We start from the raw sequence: 9237 nt of genomic DNA on the forward strand, positions 1-9237 counted from the left end.
TAAAGTGTGTATATATATATATATATATGCAACTGTCACAACAAGCTGTGTGTTTCATGTCCTGTGTCTATGTAGATATAGCTACTAATACACCAGGTGATGGTGTAACCAATTATTCCATCATTAAACCAGAATTTATCCAGATAAATGACAAACAGTCCTCACTCTTCTTTATAAAAATGTGGATGTGGTTGAAAAACAAATACAATGATATGATAATGATAATTCATTTTTTCTGCCCCAATAATCTACAGTCATGTTTCAAATTTTCCATAAAAATCAGTGTCAAGTGAAGCCAGCAATGGACACTATGCTACCTGTAGTGCTAAATGTAACCATATTATGATTGGACTGACATCAACCAAATGTCAGTGGCTGTCTCGTGCAGTAATACAGTGTAGATGTATTGTACCTACTGACAGGAAAGGTGCTATAATGCGATGATATCACTCCCCTCCTGTGGTTGCCGTTATTTCCATAATGGCAGTGACTGATCTGGTTTCATGCTGGTACTCTTATAAGGCTTGTGTGGAAGAGAGTTTGACATAGACAGAGGCACAGCTACCTTGAAAGATTTTCCTTTTTGAAAACCAGCAATGGTACGGCAAATAATTGATTTGGGTGAGAAGGCTTTCTTATTAATCAATGGTCTTCTCATCTTCTTCAACATCCCTATAAACATCTTCTATGCATTTTGCTTGATCTTCCCGTTGCGCAGCAGACAACAACTCCAGCAGCCTTTGAAGATGCTACTGGGGTTTCTTGTCTGGTTTCCCTGTGCTTATTTTGTTTCTCTTACTGCAGTGTTTTTTGTGGCCAAGGAGCAAGAAAGCTTTGAAATGTTTCTTTTGTTGTGGCTGTTTCTGATGTACTGCACATGCAGCAGCATGACGTGTTCTGTTTGGCTGAACTTTTACTTCTACATCCAGATTGTCCCTCCAAAGCGAGCTCTTTTGATCTGGGTAAAGAGGAACATCGGGTCTTTCATCTGTGTGGTTTTGACTGTTGACTGGATGCTTTTTTTTATCTGTGAAGGTGTCAGTGTTGCAGATGAAATTTCTGTAACTTATACTTACATCAACGGTACATGGACTGAAAAATACATTCATGAACTGCATTTCACCAGGAAAGTTTGTTTCTTCATCAACCAAATGCATATCTTTATCTGTTTGTGTATTATGATGGTTTCCAGCTTTTCCACAGCTCTCTACCTGCATAGACACGTGAGAAACATGGCACAGAATGGCAGCCACTTCACCACTTCGAACATTCAAAGTCAGAAGAGAGTCACCATCGCTGGGATCTTTCAAGGACTGTTCTACTTCTTCCATTATATGTTTTATCTCTTTTCTTCATTCATTTACTTTGCCTCCCCACACTTTGTGTTCGGCTCTTGGAGCTCCTTCACGGTCACCTCGTTGTACATGTCAGTGGCCACACTCAGCCTGGGCATCGGTCAGGCTACATTCAGGCAAAGGTTAGCTAATGGTTGGAAGACACTCAAAGCACTGTGTGGTATTGGCATGGTAACTGATGATGTGAAACTGCACTCCAGCCGGCTGACATCGAGCGAAATAGCGAATATTGCAACTGTTGACCAAATGTCATTGTGAGTACTGAATGAATGATATGGTATTTTTGTGTGTACAAATTTCTATTACATCTTAGATTTAAATTCTTCAAATGTTATAGTTTATGTGAATTTAACATGTACATGCAACATGTAATGACCAAAAAAACAAAACAAAAGGAATCATAAAATGTAAACTTTTTTTTTTGGTAAATTGCTCCTGATTGAACTGTAACTGAGGCATGTGTCACCTCATTAAAGGGACACTTGGAACAGTTTTAGGGTTAGTTTAGCTTACTTGGGAGTAATACTCAGTCTGTGAAAACAATTCTATGATATATTCTGGGACTCCGAAGGAGCTTTTCAAAATCTGAAAAGAAAACCTGATGACATCATCATCATCATCATAACTCAGAATAACACAATTGCAAATATTGAATGTACAAAGTAATGGACTTATGTGATTTTACACACACATTTAATTTTCATGTTCTAATACAATTAAACAACCACCGATTTGCCACATTGTGCAGAGTTGGAGAACCTCAAAGATCTTAGTTGCAAGAGCACCACAAAGGAAAAAGACATCAAACCAAAAACCACAAGCAAAATGAAGATCAATGAAAGGGGTCAACGGCATATCTTCAAGAAATGTGCAGCTGATCAGATGCTTCTCGCAACAAAACAGCAAATAGCAAAGGACTGGAAAACAATGATAGAACAGACCAACACTAAAGTGTCCCTACCAGATTGATAATGAGGATAGAGTTTATAACCTTTATTAATCAGATCTTTGCTATTTCCAACAATAATGTAATTTACATGTTTTGTGTGGTCTCTATGCTTCATTGATAAAAGATAAAGCATTAAAACCTCTCCTATGGTCCTTGACTTGCAGTACAATTGCTTACCTGATGCCATCTATTGGGATGTTCTATTCTGAGCAAAACTAACAACTTCAATGTCATATGGCCTCATTTGTGATTTTTGTTTGCAGTTTGACCACTAAAACCCACTCTTTTTGGCTGAATTTATTTTACCTCTGAATAAGATATAATATCAAACCCATCATAATCTGCTTTTGTCATGTAGGGAAAATATAAATTTGATATTTTTGCCATCTTATAGAACCAATCTCACATAATATTTACCAAGGCCTTTAGACCTTTATTTACTATAGTTTAACTAGCAAGGACCTCCACCTGAATTGGGTATGAACATAATTTATCAATTATGGTACGGTGGTATGCGTTGGAGCTGAGCAAGACATGCGGTTTGGGGAAGGCTCAGCTGAGAATCCACTGCGGCTCTCGGGCCTTGCAGATCCCCCAGGTACTTATAAGAATCACAGAGGGAATAGAAAATAGAAGGACGAGAGGGAGGGTGGGTGGGTCACGAACAACGGGAGCAGTGCACGTACACCAGTAGCAGACAGATGTGCCGGATAGGCAGGTATTTGTAGGCACATGGCCAGAAGGGGAGTGTTTGAGGTGTGGTCCTACTCCTTAAATTCAGATAAACTTTATCTCCAAATGTCGTCCAAAATGTGGAAAAAACGTCATACTATGTTTTCCAAAATGTAAAAAAAAACATCATGCTATATAGTATGTCGTCCAAAATGTCATAAAAATGTCATACTATTGTATGTCGTCCATAATTTAAACCAAACGTCATACTAAGTGTGCCATCCAAAATGTAAAAAAAATGTCATATGAAAGTATGCTGTCCAAAATTTTTATAAAAATGTCATATGTCACATGTATGTTGATCAAAATATTAAAACATTTCATCAGCTCAAATGTGTAAAAAAAAAAGTCATACTATAGTGTCTTCCAAAATGCCATAAAAATGTCATAATATAGTATGTCAATCAAAATATTAAAAAAATGTCATACCATAGTATGTCGTCCAAAATGTGGAAAAAATGTCCAAAATTTGAAAAAAATATCATACTATAGTATATTGTCCAAAATGTGATAAAAATGTCATAATATAGTATGTTGATCAAAATATTAAAACATTTCATACCATAGTATGTCGTCCAAAATGCAAAAAAAATGTCATAGCATAGTATGTCGTCCAAAATGTGGAAAAAACGTCATACTATAATGTCAAAAATGTCGTCCAAAATGTCATTCAAAGGTATGCTGTCAAAAATGTAAAAAGAATGTCATACGTATGTCATCCAAAATTTGAAAAAAATGTCACACTATAATATATTGTCAAAAATATGAAAAAAAACCTTCATACTATAGTATGACATCCAAAATGTCATAAAAATGGTAAGTCGTCCAAAATGTGAAAAAAAATGTCATATGTCGTCAGAATTTTTATTAAAAAAAAATGTCATCGTGTAGTATGTGTAGTATGTCTTCCCAAATGTCTTAGAAATGTTATACAAAAGTATGCTGTCCAAAATGTAAAAAAAACTATAGAATGTCGTCTAACATGTCAAAAAAATGTCATACCATATTATGTCGTCAGAATTTTTATAAAAATGTCATACAATTGTATGGCAAATATTTTTTACATTAAACTTCTACGTCATAAAAATGTCATACTTCAGTATGTCATTTAAAATCTCAAAAAAATGTCGTACCATACCATTTAGCATTAATAAAGAACTAAATACTGAGAGTGTATAAGTTTTTACACACTATATGGTCTTTATTAATGCATTTCTCAACAATTCTTTCAGTGGGAACAGCTGTACAAACATGTAACAACTTAAAATGTAGTAAAGCTCAGGTGTCTCAAAATGTCTTAATAGAAACATTGCCATACTGTAATACAAAAATCTTAACAAAACCTGTCCACCCTGGTATTAATCATTAATACCAAGTACTATGTTTATTCTAACAAATGCTCCAAATCACATTTTTGGGATTTAGAGGGAAAAACATTAAGAATAACAACAATACCCTCCTGCCAATGATTTTACCTTTTGTTGCTGACTAAGGCTGAAAGCTTGAAGATGCTACTAATGTTGTAATCTAAAATACATAGGCCAAAGATGTATAAATGCAAGAATATTTGGGATCTATGTATGTCCTTCCCATTCTTAAACAATTTCTGTGTTGCAAAATACATAATAAATCCATGTCCAACACTTCATGAGTTGACATTGTTTGGTTTTCCTGTCACATCGGGATGCAGCTGTGCCAAAGCCATGACTCAGACACCAAATCAATTGTGTGATGGTGAGCTTTTCACCTCACATGATCCATCTCCAATTTAAGTTTCCCTTTATGCATTTCTAAACTTCAATCATTGTTGTGGTGATTTCATATTTATGTGCTGTATTTTCATATTCTAATTTGCATGTAATGCAAATACCTCAGATTTATTACATTGCTCAGAGTTGGATGTCTCACTGGCTTCATTTGTCAGAGCACTACAAGATCCTGAAATAGAAAGAAGACACAAAATGAATCTAACTTTGGTCCTAATTAATGGGCCTCTTATTATTTTTAACGTCATGGCTAATGCATTTTACACGTTTTGCATGATCTGTCCAATTCATGGAGAAAGGATCAAGCAACCTCTTGCGCTTCTTCTGTGGTCATTGATTTGGAATACAACGGCCTACCTGATGTCATTTTTTTTCATGCTTTTTACTCAGCTTGTTCCTGAAAACTACAAAATCGCAAAATTGTCAATTTTGCTGTCCATCTGCAGCTTGCTCCCCAGTATGAACTCCACTGTTTTGCTGAACTTCTTTTACTACACCCAGATTGTACCTGCACAGAGAGCATTCTTCATCTGCATTAAGAAGAATAACAAACCCATCATCTACTGCACGTGGCTTGCTGAGAAAATGCTGCTTTTGCTATATTTTATGACTATGGTTTATGACTTTATTATTTTTTATGGCTTTCGGTTTAATAACACCACTACAATGGGTAATGACACACATGTGCCTGAGAGAACTGTCTTGATATTGCTGCACGATATTGCATTTGACTTAATGCAGACCTACTTCTATTTCTCTCTGTGTGTTATGGTGATGTCAAGTGGTGCTACTATGGTCTACCTGTGCAGACACATGCGGCGAATGGTAGCAAATGGACAGACTTACTCCTCTCCACGATTCAGGAGTCAGGTGAGGGTCACCGTCACTGGCATCTTTCAGGGGGTCCTGTTTGTGTTCTTAACTGTGTGGATTATGTACTTTTTTGTGTTTGACTATAAACCCTCTCCAGTCAATGACCCATTCATACATTTCACTGTCTTCAACTTGTACACGTCAGGCACCACGATTAACCTCGGTGTTGGTCAGGCTGTTTTCAGGCAGAGAGCAGCAGACATTTGGAGCAGAGCAGCTCAGTGGTTTAGAGCTTCTAAAGTACATGAGTCCAAGCCGGAATCAGAAGATCAAACCAGAAGACCAGGACACTGATGAGATGGGCCTGCTTAAAACATTATTGACATTTTCTTCAAATCTTCAAGGATGCAAGCTGCCCTCAAGTTTAAAGCCTACCTGTATATCTAATTAGGATTTTTTTTTTTTTTTTTTAGAAAAAGCTGCACATTTTAATTAGCAATTAATTCGTCATTAGTACTTTGTTTGTTCACCATCAAAATGTTTTTCCATGTTAACTTTTTAGCAACACAAATACACTGCATATGAAGCTGGGTTTCAGGTTTGTGCAAGCAAAATGTTCAACGCATATACCCTTATTTACACATTTGATCTATATACAGTAGTTGAATGTAAAAAAGAACATCTCCTTAAATCCTGTAATTACATACAATTTTGTTGTCGTTTAATTAGCTTTTGTTTTATGTACACCTCATGCCACTAATGATTACTACAATTCAGAAGGGAATTTTGTATTTATTTTATAATTATTTTTTTGTACTTATTTTATATCATTACAACGACATTGTATTGTATGGTTATTCCTTAGGCTACATGTTTATAAACTAGCTTTCTCTATATCAATGCCTGCTGGAAGAGTTGTATTTGTTGCTTCCTGTCAATGTTTTCATTCTTAGTTGCTGACTGAGGCTGGAAGTTTAAATATGTTACTTGTGTTACAACCTATAGATATATACACTGAAGATTTATCTAAGCATTAATCGTACGGGATTTGTGTTTCTCCTCCTCATCCTTTGTAAATTAAACAATTTCTGTGTTGCAACATACCTAATAAACCCATGACCACTAATCCTGCCATTAGTCAACATTGTTTGGTTTTCCTGTCACATCTGGATGCAGCTGTGCCAAGACACTTGGACTCAGACACCAAAATCATTTGCGTGATGTTGGGCTTGTAACCTCACATGATCCTGCTACTATTTGAATTTTCAGACCGTATTAATGCTGTAACCCCACACATTGTACTTAGAAAACAAACTACTCATATTTCTTAATTGCGACAAAATGTGTTTTATTTTCAAATTCTAATTTGCATGTGATGCAAATGCTTCAAATTTGTAACATCACAAAGAGTCAGATTGCCTCACTGGTTTCAATTGTCAGAGCACTAAGAGGGAAGAAGATATCACATTAGAAAGTGTAGAAAAAGTTAAGATGAATCCTTTAACTTGGGTCCTAATTAATGGGCAATTCATTTGTCATTAGTACTTTGTTTGCTCACCATCAAAATGTTTTTCTGTGTTCACTTTTTAGCAACACATACATTGCATATTAAGCTGGGTTTTGGGTTTGTTCAGGCAACATGTCCAATGTTTATACTACTATTTACACATTTGATCGATATAGTATGGAAAAACAGTGTACACTGATGAATATATATATGATATTTTTAAGCTCTGTAAACAAAGTATAGCTTTTCGCATCCACTACCATTTGCAGTGAAATATTGTACTTGATACAAACTACCAGCAACAGTACAATGCTGTTTATATATGCATCAGAGAAAAGTCACACAGTGGGGATAGCTTTTCTTCATTGAGGGCTTTAACTTGAACCTTAAAATTAATTTTGCTGATAATAGGTAACATTTAAATGCATGACTTCCCACCTGTAGTGGAGTGTTTTTATAGTGTGGTCCTTTTACTTCAAGGAGATGACCTAAATTCTCCCTCCACCACTGTTGATATGTAAAGTAGCAACACATCAGAATTATAACAGCAATTTTCTGTCGTTTTTGTCAATCGGTGGCAATTTTGAGCGTCTAGCCATGAAATTACAAACTGCTGTAAATCTTATGTACATGGACTGACCTTCTCCAAACGTTACATGTATGATAATAGTCCGGCCCTGAAGACATCTGTATGGTAGTATTTGCTCATAGTCATAGCGCCACCTGCTGGACACAGGAAATTAAATTTTTCATACTTTCAGATGCTACATTGAGCTGGTTGATCACATGAACCTAAATTCGGGTCAGAATAGCCTTAATGACTATTTGGGTCATGTTTTTGACCACATACTAAAGTATGATTTTTTTTTTCATAATTTCGATGACATGTTATAGTGTGACTTTTTTGACATATTTTGGAGGACATGCTCTGGTATGATTATTTGGTCTTATTTTGGAGGACATTTTTGGACATTATCGTATGACAAAAAAGTCATACTATAGCATGTCGTCTAAAATGTGACAAAAAAGTCAAAACTATAGCATGTCGTCCGAAATATGAAAAAAGTCATACTATAGCATGTCGTCCGAAATATGAAAAAAAAGTAAAACTATAGCATGTCGTCCGAAATATGAAAAAAAAGTCATACTGTACTATGTCGTCCGAATTGTAGTCACGTAGATGAAAACTGGAAAAAAAACTTTCCAGCAATTTCATATTTTTGCCTTTTTTTCATAACTTGGATGACATGCTATAGTATGAATTTTAAGACGTCACTTTTTGTTTAGCTGTTTGTGGAATATAATTATGCTAATTACAAATCCGGTATTTCATTATAATAAAGTATGACATGATGAGAAAAGATCTTAGTCGCTATTCTGTATCTTTCCCCAATAAAACTCTAGATTTTATTTGTACCTTGATTACAAATATTGCAATTATGAAACAGAATTCTTTTTTGTAATCATGACAAAATCTATAGCTTTTTTTTTTTTTTTTTTCTAGATTTTGAATTTAAGTGTTATTTTAAGATTAAGATGCACCGTTGGTGAATGCAACAGAGTTATAATCAATAGGTATAATCAAACCTTACTTTTATTAATGTAATGTAAATAAGAAAATGACATTTAGGGAAAAAAAAATTGTCTTTGGAAATGTGGAAAAGTGGTGGGAAAATCAATGAAGCACGTAATATTTTGCGTGTGTAGAAACAACATTTTTATTTATGACTGTGTCCATCTGAGTCGGCTTTACAATCCCATTTTGCTGCAATAGAAATGGCTGAAGTGAAATGAAAAGACTGAATATATTATTTATGTAAATACATTTTTTTTTGGGAGGGTGACATAATTAACACTAGAAAAAAAGGTAAGAAATTGCAATACTTAACATACTGTCAAATGTCTTAAAATCGTAACAAAACAGTGATATCGTAACAACATCGCATCGTGAGTTGATTAACCTAATAACATCCCGCCTCGACTGCGTGGAGCCATGTATGAGCTTTTGGAGAGGCCGTGAACGCATCACCAGGAGGTCCTGCCCCTCCTCCTTCAGATGTGCTTCGTCCTCTCGGCAGTTGGTGAGAGGAGGAGGAGGAGGAGGAAAACCAGAAG

General features: G+C 35.4%; 1 long non-coding RNA gene across 1 annotated transcript in view; it reads right to left on the reverse strand.

The window, feature by feature from the left end:
* Window positions 1-8831: 8831 nt before the first annotated feature.
* Window positions 8832-9237, reverse strand: part of LOC138620904 (uncharacterized) — a 100103-nt gene continuing 99697 nt past the window's right edge. The window contains exon 3 of the long non-coding RNA XR_011310907.1: window positions 8832-9190. This is a non-coding gene — a long non-coding RNA (uncharacterized lncRNA). The remainder of the gene's footprint in view (window positions 9191-9237) is intronic.

This window comes from Brachyistius frenatus, unplaced genomic scaffold (assembly GCF_029030835.1).
Source record: "Brachyistius frenatus isolate BFR_SWC_R1_liver_20210118 unplaced genomic scaffold, ASM2903083v1 Contig_27, whole genome shotgun sequence".
NCBI lineage: Eukaryota > Metazoa > Chordata > Actinopteri > Embiotocidae > Brachyistius > Brachyistius frenatus.